Here is a 15,956-nt window from a genome sequence, read left to right on the forward strand (position 1 = left end):
GATACACACTGTCACATATAAACGTTTTGGAAGTCCTCTCTCTTATACAGGCCATTTTTAATGGACACGAATAATGGAAATTCATTCTAATTGCCAGAGCCAACTACAGAACAGTCCTTAGAAAGCCAAGCCCTGTACTCTGGCTTCAGGTAGAGTCAAAAGACCTTGTAGAGTCAGAAATATTGCTGAGTGTAGAGGGAAGACAAGCAGAAATTCATTCATTCATTCATTCATTCATTCATTCATTCAACAATAGAGAATACTAGGCTGTTTGCCAGATATCATGTTGCCTTTGATGATTCAAAATTCCACATCATTGTCTGCAAGATTCTAGAGGAAGAACCAGCTAGAAAGAGCTAAGACTGTGGCCAGTATGTGCTGGGGTTCTAGGATGGTGATTCTAACTGCTGCTAAGAAGCTTCTGACCATTTGGAGGAGTCAAAAGACAGGGGAGTGGTTTGAAAAGATGAACTAGAGTTCCTTGGGAAGTGTAGTGTTCCCTGCTTGAGACCATAGGAGGCACATAGGCTTGTGAAAACCTAGAATCTTCTATGAACATTGGAGGACAATGAGCAGAGAAGTCCTGGGGCAAGTTGAGAGGAAGAGTGTGGAGAAACCATGAGAAGATAGGGAAATCGAGGCAGGGAGCTCTGGTAGCTGAGGTTGGGAAATCCGAAGGTTAGTTCGTATCCGAAGCCCTCTCCAGAGTGCAACAACTGTCGTCGTTTATGTTTAACTCACTCAACGTTGCCAAGAGTTTAATTTAGATTAATTGGCTGACAGCCTATAAAGTCAGGGATTGTCTGCTCAAGGTCACCCAGCTAGTACATGGAAGAGTTGCCTTAGGCACACATGAATTATGCATCTAAAACCATGCTCTAAACTTTAAGCCCTTACAGCACAGCAGAAGATGTGCAGAGGGGGTCTTCCATAGCCTCAAATTTCTGTGGTTCCCAGTTCCCAGCATACAGCTTAGGTCTGGGTTTTACTGCCTTCTCCACAGTGTGCTTTTTTCACTCTTGCAGTTGCTGCTGCTGTTATCACTCTCACCGTTCTCGAGCTGTTTCCCAGTGAGCTTTTAGTTGTGTGACCTGAGGATGCCATGTGTCAGTCTTACCTAAGAAGCTCTTCCCCCAACCCACTGTCACCACTGTCTCCCACTGTGCTTCTAGTGGCTTGTGTTTGAAGATACCAGAATACACTATGAAACCTGTGGGCTAAGTTAGTTCTGGGCTGTAATAGCAAAAAAGCAATAGGCAGAATCATATGTTGTCTCAGTATAAGTAATGAGGTGTGTCCGGTCTTGGATCTGCCCACAAGACCTGGTACCTCAGGACCATGTACTGAAACTGGGGGGTGTTGTCAGAGGAGAGCCCCAGCTACATGAGAGGAATCTTGTGCCAGGTTCAGCCTCTCTCCCAGGCTGACTGGAAGCTGAGGCCTAGTCTCTATAGAGCATACTAAAATTAGGAGGATTAGCAAGGTTGAGAACAAATGTGGCCTAGCCTGACACAGTGTCACATGTCACATATCTAACAGGCCCTTTACCTCACGCTTTGTCAACACTCCTTTATGCCACAGGGAAGTTGTAAAGAGAAAACAGAGGCAGAGGGAAGTTAAATAACTTTTCCCACAGTACACAGATAGGGCATAAGGTGAAGAGATGACCTCCAGACCTGCAGCTCCAGTTTTGTCTCGAAGTCTCACTGGAGGCTGGGGTCCAGCATCTCCCCTTGGGTGTTCCCCACAAGATGAATGTCCAATGGTTCCTGTTGTCAGCCTGGTCAGAGTCTCTGGGGTTTCAGGCCCAGTGGAGGCATGGGCTCTTTAACTCATGGAAATGACAGTCTGAGTTCCCTAAAGAGTGTCCTGCCTCTCTCAGGCTTTAAGAATTTGGACAACCTATCTAATTCCTGAAGCTTCAATCTGTCTACGCACAGCACAGGCTATTCTTGTTACTCACTCTGGATTCTTGTATATTTCAATGGGGTCACGGGGGTGGGGGTGATCTGTAATGTAAATATCTCTGCTGACTGGCACCAGGCCTTACCCTAGCACTCTCAGGGCATGCATGCCCTGTAGCCTCAGTGTAGTACGGGCTTCACAGCGTTGTTCAGTGGCTTGTGGAACACCCTTGGAAGATCAGAACTTCATCATTAGGCAGGCTGGTGGGTTTTCACTGCCTCTCTCTCTTTCGCTCTCCCCGTCTTCTTTCTCCCTCTTCTCCTCTTTCCTCTCTCTCTTCTCTCTCCCTTTCTTTCCGCCACATTTTTCATTCTCTCTCTTCAGAGGATGGACTTTGTGAGACGGAAGATGCCCAGATACACACTACTGCACCCATCACTCAATCCTGCCTAGTGCTCCCAGGACGTGATGACTTAAAACTATTGCTTTGCTTGAATCTCCCTAAGTCTTGTTCCCCTTTTTATCTTTTTTTTTTATTTTTTATTTTTTTTATTTTATTTTATTTTTTTTTTATTATCTTGAGTATTTCTTATATACATTTCAAGTGTTATTCCCTTTCCCGGTTTCCGGACAGACATCACCCTCCCCCCTCCCCTTCCTTGTGGGTGTTCCCCTCCCAAACCTCCCCCCATTGCCACCCTCCCCGCATAGTCTAGTTCACTGGGGGTTCAGTCTTAGCAGGACCCAGGGCTTCCCCTTCCACTGGTGCTCTTACTAGGATATTCATTGCTACCTATGGGGACAGAGTCCAGGGTCAGTCCATGTATAGTCTTTAGGTAGTGGCTTAGTCCCTGGAAGCTCTGGTTGCTTGACATTGTTGTACTTTTGGGGTCTCGAGCACCTTCAAGCTCTTCCAGTTCTTTCTCTGATTCCTTCAACGGGGGACCTATTCTCAGTTCAGTGGTTTGCTGCTGGCATTCGCCTCTGTATTTGCTGTATTCTGGCTGTGTCTCTCAGGAGCGATCTACATCCGGCTCCTGTCGGTCTGCACTTCTTTGCTTCATCCATCTTGTCTAATTGGGTGGCTGTATATGTATGGGCCACCTGTGGGGCAGGCTCTGAATGGGTGTTCCTTCAGTCTCTGTTTTAATCTTTGCCTCTCCCTTCCCTGCCAAGGGTATTCTTTTTCCTCATTTAAAGAAGGAGTGAAGCATTCACATTTTGATCATCCGTCTTGAGTTTCCTTTGTTCTAGGGATCTAGGGTAATTCAAGCATTTGGGCTAATAGCCACTTATCAATGAGTGCATACCATGTATGTCTTTCTGTGAGTGGGTTAGCTCACTCAGGATGATATTTTCCAGTTCCAACCATTTGCCTACGAATTTCATAAACTCGTTGTTTTTGATAGCTGAGTAATATTCCATTGTGTAGATGTACCACATTTTCTGTATCCATTCCCCTTTTTATCTTTTATTTGCCTATATTCTATGATTCTGGGTCTCTGACCTGAGAAGGCTCATGATTGTAGCTTAGGGAAGTGTTGAGAAAACCATGTCTTGAGGGTTTATTTAGAGAAAAACAGCAAAAAGCCCAGAGGGAGCACGTGTAATGTTGATTGGTGGTTGAGTTCTAAAGAAAGGAAGCAGCAACAGCCAGCAGCTCTAACTCCAACTTTGACAGAGCTGCTCGTTCTCCAGAAGGAGAGAAGATTCTGAACCTCTCTGTGTAAGGTCCTCTGACTTAAAGTTTTCTCAGGGCTGGTTTGGGAGATGGTAAAGGGAAGGTTCTGTAGTCATGAGGACCTAATTTAGCATCCCATGTAGTAGTGTTTAGTGTATGGGAGGGGGATAAAGAGTGTGTGTACAGAGAATTCATCTGTAATCTCAGAGCTGGGGAGATGTTTTCAGGAGGACTTGCTCTCCAGCTACTTTAGTTAATTGGTGAGCTTCAGTGAGAGACACCCCTCACTGAATAATAAGATAGAGGGTGATCCATGAAGATACTGGACATTTTCCTTCAGCCTACACACACACACACACACACACACACACACACACACACACACACACACGCACACACAAAATTACTCTATGCATTCAACTTAAATTTTAAAGCCAGTGTACAGTAGTCAATATTGCTAGTAAAGATGCATGTGGCAGGTGTAGGGATGTCTACATTGTTATTTTTGACATGGAATGAGTCTCATAAATGCAAGAGATGTTGGCCCAAGTAGTAGGTCCATAGATTGAAGAGGCAATAGGAGATTGTTTGAGCAAAAAAGACCCACGCCCATCTCTGAAGTGTCCTGAGAAAGTGTGAGGCAGGATTCCACAGGGGCAGCTACCTGATTCCCATAGAAGGCTAGCAGTATCTGTGGGTGAAGGTATAGCCAGAAACTCCAAAGGGGGTGTATGGATGGGACAATTCAGGGTCAGGGGTACCAAACTGTATTCATGGATGTACTTTTATATTGCTGTGATAAAACACCATGGTCAGGCAACTTATAGTGGAAGGAGTTCACTTGGGTTTATGGCTCCAGATGGGTAAGAGTCCTTTATGGCAAGGAGGCATGGAAGCAAGCACGGCAGTGGGGCAGGAGGCTGAGACATGATCAGACCCTTAACTCTAGGCATGAAGCAGAGAGAGAGAGAGAGTCAACTGGAAGTGGAGCAAGGCTAGAATGTCTCTCAGCCACCACCCGTGTCACACTTCCTTCAGCAAGGCGTCCTCACCTCTTCACACAGTGTGGCTAAGACTAACTGGGGGCCAAATGTTCAGATTCCCGAAACTGCGAGAGACACATCTCACTCAAATCAACACAGCCTGCTTGGATCAGGACGTTTTTGTTGGACATGCTGAATCTCCATTGCTATGCTGATTTGTAATGTCCTGACATTTATGAGGCGCCAGACTCCACAGTGCGTGTGTAGTATCAATATCTTCTTTAACGCTGACTACAATTTCTAAAGTACGTTGGTGCTGTTCCCATTTTGTATATGTAAACATAAGGTAGGTACACCTGAAGGTCCAAGCTAGTTCAATCTGCTATAAGAAGCTTGAACTGTGTTTTCTTTTTCAATATCAGACTCAGGGGCTTTCCATTTTTAGGAATTATCTTGACTAGTGATTGGTGTAGAAGGGCCAAGTCTGTTGTGAACGGCACCATCCCTAGGCAGGTGGGCCTGTGCAGGGTCTTTTAAAAGGCTAGCAGAAAGCAATCCAGTAAGCAACATGTCCCAGCATCCAGGTACCTATCTACCACAGAAGTATAAGGTGAAAGAAACCCATGGTGATGTTGCTTTGGTCATGGTCTTTATCACAAAACCTAAAAGCAAATAAGAGCAGTTGTGGGGCCCTTGAAAACCTCTAATTCACAGCATCTGCTGGTGTTGTTTGCTAGAGAGACCACAACCAATCAATTCTTAGAGCCCTCTACTTGAACAGGGCTCTGCCCATGCCCATGCTTTGAGCTGTTGGCTGTGAGATGCCGTGTTCAAGGAAGCAAGATCTTTCTGGTTAATCCATGGATGAGATTTTCATTTCAGGGACCTCAATGTCTCTGAAGGACTGCTGCCAATTGATAGTGAAATAAGCCACTTCTGATTTCATCCAAATCTTGGATGAGAAGTGGGGCTGCTGGATTATTTCATCAGAGCGTGCCAGAGAGAGATAGCATGGTTCAAAGGCGAGAGCATAGTTTTGCACATCAGCAAACTTTGGTTCAACTCTCATCCTTGGCTTTTTTTTTCTTTGATGGTGTTCCTGTGTAGCCCCGGCAGGCCTGGAACTTACTTTGTAGACTGGACTAGTCTCGAAAATTTGGCAACCCTTTTGCCTCTGTCTCCATGTGCTGACATTATGAGCGTGTGAGGTTATGCCTGGCTCCCATTCTCGAAACAGAGTGGCTATACCAGTGTCCTGGGGAACTTGCTGGCCTTCTCTGAGCTTTGACATCTCCAGATAGACAATGAAGGTAATATTATCAACCTTCTGAGACCGTACATAGAGGATTTAGATCAGCATATGAATTATGGGACTCCTTTTCTTTTCTGTTTTAGGTCCTTTCTCTTTGGGTCCCACCACCCTTTTGTTGTAAGGTAGGGAGGTGGATTCTAAAACTAGTCAAAGGGGCTGTTTTCTCTGGGTCATTCATGTGTGGCTTTCATGCTGGCCTGGTTCCATCAGACACTGAATTTTGTTTTTTTTTATCACCTCAAGGCTGGCCATTGTGACATTGTACATGTTGACCTATAGCTGAACACACTTTGGATTCAGGAGTGCTCAGATTTCAGCACTCACACAAGTCCATGCTGAAGATGGAGTGACTGTGTGCTTCCGGTTGGATAGCCTACCTCTGCTTGGGTCTAGAGGGACAGTGTCATCCAGGGAGCAGTTCCCAGGGCAGTATTATTTCCTCCTAGAAAGTCTTTGACTGATAACCCACTGGTCATTTGTTCATCTGTCTTCAAGCATATCTTCAACAATAGCCATCCTTCCATAGATCCTTACCAGGGTCCTGAAATCAGAACTAACCCATGCCCACTTTGCTGAGGACAGGTGGCCACTGAAGTCCTGTGAAGACTGTGGGTGCCTGGGCCTTTTGTCCCCATTCAAATTCAAATGCTAGCTCAATGTTAAAACTGAGTCAAGAAGACATAGTAAGCAAAGGAAACCAGTATAGAATGGCTTAGGCTGGGGTCTCTATGGCGAATGTGTTCAAATGGTATTTATGTGTATGTGTATATGTGCATGTGTGTGTATGTATGAATGTATTTGTGTGTGTAGGTCTGCATATGCACATGTATACATAGTTAGTACATTTCTGTAGTATCAACAGGAAAAAATGGAATGCCGCTGCTTTTCTAGTTTATTTTAGTGAGTTAGATTTAACAACAAAGCAACAACGATAGCTACCATTTATTGAGAATCCACTGTGCATTAAGCACTGTGCTAAATCCTTGTCTTGTTTAGCACATCTTGTCCTGATACTGTATTTCTAAGATAGTTCTAATTATTATCGAATCCGCCTTTCAGGTGAGTAGCCACAGCCAAAGTTCAACACTTGCCCATGGCCCCTTCTGCTTTAGGGCTGAAGTTTGAATTGATGCTAACTCCCGAGTCAGTGCTTGTCCCTGGCAATGGATTTGCTCACTTCCTGAACCTTGTCAAGGGTTAACTGTTGCCTTGAGCCAGAAGAACTGGCAGATTCCTGGCAGAGTCGACAGCCATGCCCTCGCAGGCTTGGCAAGGATTCTTCGTTCCTTTTACTGGCAGGGCTTAGAAAGACAGACATTTGTGACACGCAGGGAAGAGTCCAGTGTATGTAGACCCAGTCAAGGGATTTCCACAGTTACTAACAACTGGATGGTGGCCTACAGGGCCCCACCTGCACTTGGAGAAAAAGGCGGTGGCTGAGTGACGTTTCCATCATCTCCACATAAGAGTTTGACAGTGTTAGGTGAGGTGGGGGAACTGGCATAGAGGCTGTGGCTGTGCGTGTGTCTGAATGCATGGCTCTGACATCTGCAGCCCTGACCAACGCAGGCTGTACCAGTGTGGTCATTGGTTTCAGAGCTGCCAAATGCTTTTTCTTAAAGGCATTGGCTGCTCACCCATTTTCTGCTGCTGTGTTTTGAGCAAGTGTTTCCCAAAACTATTTCCTAATAGCACCAAGGGGTTGGGAGAGGAAAGAAAAGAAAACAGATACGGATTGTAGAATGTGCTAGGGAGGAAAGAGGAACACAGAAAATAAAACCACCACCGTTACTACCGCTACCACCAGGCTCACCAGTTGAGGCTCTCAGACCTTCATAATTGATCTCAGCAAGGCGTTCCTTTTTATTTTTTTAAGGGATTAGTTATTTTGATTAATTTTTTGAGACATGTTCTCATAGCCCAGGCTACCTTTGACGTTCACCATGTATCAGAATGACTCTGAGCTCCTAGTTCCACCTCTCGCGTGCTGGGATTAATGTTTACACCACTGTCCCCAGCTTGTAGTCAAAGTTTCTGAGATGGTGACATTTCTCTGGCAAAAGTGACCTTTGTGTTTATTTGGTTGAAGGACTCTTCAGGTTCACTGGAAGAAGTCTGGGGTAAACAAAGGTACACGAAATGGGTGTTTTAAGAAGATTCGCTCACAGGTGCCAGCTGTGAAGGTGCCAATGACCTGTGTGCTCTTCATGGTGACAGATTTCCTCTGACTATTCAGCTTAGACATGCTGAGGGTTCTTATCCTCTGTGATAGATTGGCTCTGGGCCATAAGAAGTACAGTCCCAATCAAATCTAAATAGCTACCCTCAGCCTCCTCTTAAGATTAGAGTTTTGAAGCTAGGCCAGCTTTACTCAGCCCCCACTGATCTCCTACAAACTTCCATTCTTTTTGTGTTTTCTCTAAGACTAATGTACTTTCATATTGCAGATATTAAAAATTTTTATTTCATTTTCTGTTAACAGACAGTGAGCTTGTGTTAGCTCAGTTGGTGGGGTGTTGGTGGTGCATGTACAAAGAGCTAAGTTTGAGTTCTGGAAGGACATAAGCTGGGTGCCGTGGCACATGCCAGGAATCCTAGTGCTCAAGAAGTAGAGGCAGGGCGATTACAAGTTCAATGTCCTCCTTGACTACAGAGTGAGTTTGAGGCCAGCCTGGGTTACATGAAACACTATCTAAAAAAACCAAAAGACAACACAACCAGTTTGGGAATATGGGTATGTAGAATACATAGCATATATGGAAATTTCATTATTTCTATAAAATAAACATAACATATAGTTGTATAATTTAAAATCTATCACATCTACACACACACATATCCATCCGTCTGTCTGTCTGTCTGTCTGTCTGTCTGTCTGTCTGTATCTATCTATCTATCTATCTATCTATCTATCTATCTATCTATCTATCTATCTATCTATCTATCTATGCCCTTTCCTGAGAGAGTAGTGATGTAGTGATGCTCTGTATTTTTGTCACTTAAGTGTATCTCTGTATCACTGTATTTGTAATTAGGATATAGACTTATATTTCTGATGAAGAAAACACAAGTTCTGACATATACACACCTTGCACATACACTTTGTATGTAGGTACATGAAGGACTGTATGATTAAAGGTTTTCTCTTCAGTTAGCATCCATTTTTGAGACTTCTGGGACAGGTAGACCTACCTGTCAGTCCTAGCAGAACTGGGCCCCTGGTGAGATATGGAAAACATTTACAGACCTGAGGAAGCACTCCCTAACCCTGGACTGGGAGGGATTGAACCCCATGAGAGAGTGCTCCCTAACCCTGGACTGGGAGGGATTGAACCCCATGAGGGAGTGCTCCCTAACCCTGGACTGGGAGGTGTTGAGTCCCCTGAGGGAGTGCTCCCTAACCCTGGACTGGGAGGTGTTGAGCCCCCTGAGGGAGTGCTCCCTAACCCTGGACTGGGAGCTGTTGAGCCCCCTGAGGGAGTGCTCCCTAACCCTGGACTGGGAGGCATCAAGAGTGCTCTTTCTAAACCAGCTGCTCTCTTTTCATGCTCCTTTGACCTCCACTGAATTACCACTTTCTTCTTCTTCTTCTTCTTCTTCTTCTTCTTCTTCTTCTTCTTCTTCTTCTTCTTCTTCTTCTTCTTCTTCTTCTTCTTCTTCTTCTTCCTTCTTCTCCTCCTCCTCCTCCTCCTCCTCCTCCTCCTCTTCCTCCTCCTCCTCCTCCTTCTTCTTCTTCTTCATTTTTTTCCTTGTGATTTTTCAACACAGACTCTCAAAATTTCTAATCAGATGAAAATTTTGGTGTGCAGTTCAAGAGAAATTCAGTCCGTATGTTTCAGATTCATTTACAGTTAAATCATCAGAAGTAGTTTTGCAATCATAGCTTAGCAGCCAGGAGCCTTTTGACATGACCCGAAATCAAGATGCGCTGGGTCAAAGGAGCCAGCCACCTTGGATGCCCCTGGAGGGCCAGTTGGCACCTACAGAGGCAGCACCAGCAGGGGGAAAGCAGGGAGGTGGGGCTTGGAAGGTACTCAAGTGTCATTTATGTGGAGTGGACTCTGGATTGCTGTCCTGTGCTCTGTGTCTCCATGCATAAGCTAGAGTATGAGTCACTCTAACTGGCCTTTCTGCTTAACTCCCTCATCTGGAAGATGAGAATGCCAGTAAATAGACTATCTAAAGAAAGAAGAATGCAGACGAGGGAGAGCTCTCTCTTACTGTTTGAATTATTTCTGGTTTGGTGAAAAAGTGTCAACCACGGAGCTAGGCTTGGTGGTGAACACCTGCAATCTGAACACTTAGAGGGCTGAACTGGGAGCACTGAGCGTTCAAGACAAGCCTAGGCCTTATAGCAGGACCCTGCCCCGAAAAGGATGGGAGCCCTGGGGATATAGCTCAGTGATAGAGCACCTGCCTAGCATGCACAAGGCCTAGGTTCAAGACCCAACACCGAAAAAATAAAAACTTAAGGAAAATAAAATTGTATGTGTTGAAGTAGGAGTAACACCCATCACCCGTGGTTTTGTTTTGGATACTTTCAATTATCTTTACTCAATCGATGTCCAAAAACATTAAATAGAAAGTTCAGGAGGTCAAGCTATCATTCTTAGGTCTTACTTAACTTCGATTATATTTATTGATATGTTTGTTCATTTTATTAGCTGTTGTTAATATGACTACTTTGTAAGCTAAAGTTTGTCATGTATCTCCATATATATGTATGTGTATGTGCATGTGTATACATGTGTGCATGTATATATGTATATGAGTATATGTATAATTAAAATATATTAGGCATAGGCCCCACCCTGCAGTTTGAAGCAACCATTGGGGATCTGGGAATGTCACGTATCCTGGTGTGAAGACTATTACAGTCAGGACATTGTGTACCAGGGGTTGTGCTAGGCAATTCTCACAGTCTCAGAAGGACCCTGTCACAGTCCCCCTCCCTTTCTTCATCCCTTGTTAATGTCTGACATGCTTTGCACAATTCTTTTCCTCTCCCCTTCCCAGGGCCTCTGAGGCTCCTCTGATCTCTTTCTACACTCCCTCTGGTCAGGTGCATTCTTTATATTAGGGTTACCAGTCCTTTGTTGCATTTCTGGCCCCCACATTGGCCCTAAACTTTGGTTCACTATCCACAGTCACACAGAAGCTGCCTAGGGCCTCTTCTCTGAAAACCCATCAGTCACCTAGTACTCCCACCTCCTGTTTCCAGAGAATGCCCCTTTCTGCTTTAGTCCTTGTCATAGCTAATGGGCGCTACCCATCTGGCCATATGTGCCAGGACACTCATCTTGATGACTCTCTCTCTATTTCTTGAATACTTCACTAGGTCTGTTGAGTTTTTGACTTCAAACTTTCCAACCTTGCCCCCTCCTCTCCATTTCCCACAGCTCAGCATTAGGGTTTCAATAATGCTTTTGGTATCATAGGCAATGACTCTCACCTCTGCCCTCCCAGGATGACTGTCAACATGAATCTCACAAGAGCTCTAGAGACCAGGCTGCGATCGTCCCCTTCCTCTGGCTGAAATCATCTATGGAATCACCAAGAAACACTTGGCCATCCCTTACCTGCCACCACCTGCCCCAAGCTACCAAAGCAGCTTCATCCTTTTACTTTATCTCCATCCATCAGTGAAAAGACCCTGGAATTTTGATGCTATGAGAGCCTGGGAAGTCCAGAAGCCACCTCCAAATGGTTGTTCTGGAGTGATGTGTACACTGTTTCATTAATTCACGGTGTTGAAGACATAAAGGCACAGTGGTACCCTTCTGTGATACCCCCACATCTGCTTCTGAGGAATGTATTAAGAAACGTAACAAACCTAGCTTCTGCAATAGGCCATCTGTGCCTGGCCTTACCGGCCATGTAAGTTCAAGGACACATTGGAACAGACACATTCGGGATAGTTTTGAAGGGCAGAAAGCCAGCTTGGGGTATGCAAGGTAGGGTTTGTGTGTGTGGTCACGTGAGCTCTTGTGTGTGTGTGTGTGTGTGTGTGTGTGTGTGTGTGTGTGTGTGTGTATTTGTGAATATGGAGGGCAGAGGTCAGCCTTGGTGTCATTCTTTTCAAACTACACACATTGTTTTTGTTTTTGTTTTTTTGAGACATGATCTCTTACTGGGACCCAGGGCTCACAATTAGGTCAGCCTGGCTGGCCACTAAGCTTCAGTGATCTGCATATCTCTGCTGTCCCAGTGCTGGACTCCCATGTACACCACTAGGGCAAATGCTTTGCTCACTGAACAGTCTCCTTGGTTCCCAATACAGACAGATTGTTCTTTAAAACCTGCTCAGCCCTCCCTCACCATGACTTTGACAGCTATAGCTACACCTGAGTCCCAGTTAATTTTGTGGCAGGTCTCAGGGTAGCTGGGGATTTCTCTCAGGAGGTTGATCCACAGAAGTAGATAACAGATCCTTCAACATTTTGACATGAAGAAGAGAGGGACAAAGCATGGCTAAGTACTTTCAATTAGCCTAGCTCCTTGTCAGAGACATCCAATTGTAATGGGAATTCAGTTGTTCTCATACAAAATGATGGGACTTCTTTTTTTTTTTTTCCGGAGCTGGGGATCGAACCCAGGGCCTTGCGCTTGCTAGGCAAGCGCTCTACCACTGAGCTAAATCCCCAACCCCTAATGATGGGACTTCTTGAACAGTCCCATGAATGGTGTGTAATTAGGGCCTCTGAACACCAGAAAGCTCTTTGTAGTTCCTTCTGAGAGGAACACACAAGCACATTGTTAGGCCAATGAAAACCAAGCTTTGTGAGAAAGAAGACCCTGGGAAAAAAATAATTTGAATATCTGCTGCAAGTCAGTGGACATTAGGTTAAACTGTCTGTGCAAGCTGCAGAGGGATCAGAAGAAAGGGTAATAAACTTGATCTGGGTCGGGACTGAGGGAATTTATTTAGAGTAGATTTCAGATTGTGAAAAGGTGTTTCTGGTCAACGAAGAGAGGAAAGCAGTAATATATGTAATCATGTTTAAAAACTTATCAATAGGTTCAGTATGACTGTGGCTACTGGGAGGAGTGAATGGTAATAAGACTCAAGAGAGCCCTAGAAAGACTAGCAGGCGTGGGGGCTGACATGTATGGAAGTAGCTTTACACTGAGAAAGGCTCTGACCAAGAGGAGATGCCTTTCCTGTCACAGACCCACGTTGGCGTGAACCTAGACTCTGTGCCCTTCCATTTTCTGTTTCCTCCCTGACAGACGTAAGTGAATGAATCTCTGATCTGGGAACTGTCTGAGAACACACAATACCGACAGAAAGCTGGGAATTTCAAAAAGAGACATGCCCAGGCAGGGACCCAGCTCCTGAGGGTTGGGTGGACAGCAGGGCTGACAGGAAGCCAGCTCAGACCTCTCTTTGCACTGCTTCTCCTCTGGGGGGGAATTGGGGTGTGTGTCTTGTAGCAAATATTTGTCACCAGAGGGAAATCTTGGCTGGCCTCAGGATCGCAGATAATTAAGAGATATGATTTATCACTGATGATGTTTCCAGTCCTGGCCAGAGCGTGAGTAACTGTTTTCCAAGCTGCTTGGCCTTTTGCTCAGCCAGGCTGCTGGGGAGGCTGTGCTTGCATGCCACGGATCTTAGGGTGTTCGAATTGTGATATAGCAGGACCAGGGAGAGCCTTTGGTGCTTCCTATCAGAGGTCCCTGGTTAGCTAGTCCTATCTTGCAACAGGAAGATGGTCTGGTAAAATCAACAGAACCAGGCAGGCTTGGGAGGAGTTACTACATGTACAACAGTGGGCAACTTGCTTGGCTTAACTGAACTGCCCCAGTTTCCTAGTATTTGGAATTAGAGACATTTAAAATGAAGCAACGTTGAGCCCAGGGAACACTTAGTAATGCCTGCAAGAATTATTTGGTTGTCACAACTTTGAGAAGGCCACATAGCGGGAAATCGATCAGAGTTGCTGATGAGTACAACAGAGTGTCCCTGCCAGTCCTTGCCTCGTATGTCCCCAGGGCTGAGACTGCGAAATCCTGAGGCATAGTAATGACATAGATTAGTTGGGAATGTAAATAGCAGCACAGGGCCGTACTGCTCTTCTGGACATGAAGTGGCCCTGTGCTAATAATCATTACCGTGGTAGCTACTAAAGTCATTTAAAAAAACCACTTTAAGGCCACCACCAATCTGAGGTAGATTTGGAGGGAAAGGGCCACCTCGATGCAGAAGTACAAATTAGACCCCTCCCCCCTAAAGAGCATCTCTCTCCTCCCTCACATATTAGGGGCTAGATATTTGAGCTGTGGAATTGACTAGAAGACTAACTTGCATGTCTTTGTGGAGAGTTCATTCAGAGTATTATCCCACAAACAGATCACGATTGGTTTTATAAAACAGAATCCCTTAAGGAAAAGCACAATCAACTACATAGACAACTTGGTGAGAAGTGTGTGTATATAGTTACAGCAGTTCAAGGTGACTTTCCTGAGGCCTGTAGGGTGAGAAGTCAGCATCCTACCCTTTCTTAGTGATTCCCCTCTCTGTCCAGTGGATGACTGGAATCCTTTCCAGATGACTAGCTGGTGTTGGCCTGAGGAGAGTGGCCCTGGGCCAGGCCCTGAGGTGTAGAGCTGAGCATCCGCTCAGGGACCAACTCATCTTATGGACCTGCCCTGCAGCTGGCCATGGGGGTGTTTGCAGAAGGAAAGGAGAGATTGCTGATCAGTCCCCATGTGCCCATCCTGGATTGAAAGGAACCTGGTTAGATGCCTAGGGCAAGCGGTTGGCTCTTGTTTTCTCTGAAGCAACTGGATGGGGATATTTGTACTCCATCCCAAAGCCGTGGCAGCAGGTTCAGGGTTGCCTGCCACAGCAGAGGCAAAGCCAGCTACCAATTTAGAAGTGTGTCTGTAAATGAGAAAGTGAGAACACATACACACACACACACACACACACACACACACACACACACACACACACAGAGACAGAGACAGAGAGACAGAGACAGAGAGACAGAGACAGAGAGACAGAGAGACAGAGACAGAGAGACAGAGAGACTATCATGGCTCTCTTTTTAATACCAGTCTCTAGGGTTCCCTCTTCAATGCTTCCAGCCATGACAGGATATACCCTTCAAGGATATGGAATTAATAGGATGAGTTGTTCACAGGACAAAAGAGATAAGCATAGGAGAGATCAGGTAGCTAGAACTACCTACATTTTATCACCAAGTCTCCCCTTGCCCCCTTCCCTGCCAACAAAAACGACAATCGTTTGGCCTCAGCATTTCCACAATTCTCATGCTCATGGTGGTGCGTGCATGCCCAGTGTGGACCTCTGTAGACAGTAGCAATAATACTACCTTTTGAATGTGTTTCTCTAAAGCTTTTGGGGTGCAGTTTTAGTTACTCAGTGTGTTAGTACTGGAGCTGTTAGGGCCATTTTTTTAATCATCAAGAAGGGAGCCTCACCTTTCTCCAGAGAAAGAGGATGGCTAGCTATGACAGTCAGCGCTCTTTCCCCAGTAACTCCTTTCTGCATCCACTGCTTCCATGCAGCAGAAAGCCCTTACCAGATGACGTGACCTGATCTTGGAGTTCCAAGGCTCGAGAAACTGAACTAGATGAATGTCTTTTGTAAACCTCTGAGACTCAGGCATTCTGTCTTGCAACAGAAAATAGATCAAGAGAGGGTTTAAAGAATATTTGAGAACCAGATATACAGGGGGTTATATACACTAGATATAGAAGAAAAGACATGTGGCCAGCAAGTGTCTTCTGGTTGGGATTGGGTGACTAAGACTACGGGTTAGGTGAAAGTTCTGGGATAGGAGTTTGAGAAGATATATGGGTTAGGAGCAGAGTTGGTGTAAAAGCAGGCTGAGAACATGAGGCTTTGCTTTGGGACCATTGCCAAAAAATTATCAGGTCTGAGATTTATGGGAGAGCCATCCCAGAAGCCCAAGAGAAAGTTTCCACGAAGAATTCAGGGTAGTCAGTGAATGAGGGGGCAAAGCTGAATTCTGGCTGTGAGTCTTTGCTCAGAGCATCTTGATAACACATTCTCCCACCTCTGCTGCACCAGTCCATGAACTAA

At 45.3% G+C, this 15,956-nt stretch overlaps 1 long non-coding RNA gene across 1 annotated transcript; it reads left to right on the forward strand.

Moving 5' to 3' along the window:
- The first annotated feature begins 370 nt into the window (after positions 1-370).
- On the forward strand, positions 371-11,717 carry LOC120102882 (uncharacterized). The gene is made up of 2 exons (XR_015620232.1): positions 371-678; positions 11,348-11,717. It is a non-coding gene; the product is annotated as an uncharacterized LOC120102882 (long non-coding RNA).
- The last annotated feature ends 4,239 nt before the right edge of the window (positions 11,718-15,956 follow it).

This window comes from Rattus norvegicus, chromosome 5 (genome assembly GCF_021556685.1).
Source record: "Rattus norvegicus strain SHRSP/BbbUtx chromosome 5, alternate assembly SHRSP_T2T, whole genome shotgun sequence".
NCBI classification, from domain to species: Eukaryota; Metazoa; Chordata; class Mammalia; order Rodentia; family Muridae; genus Rattus; species Rattus norvegicus.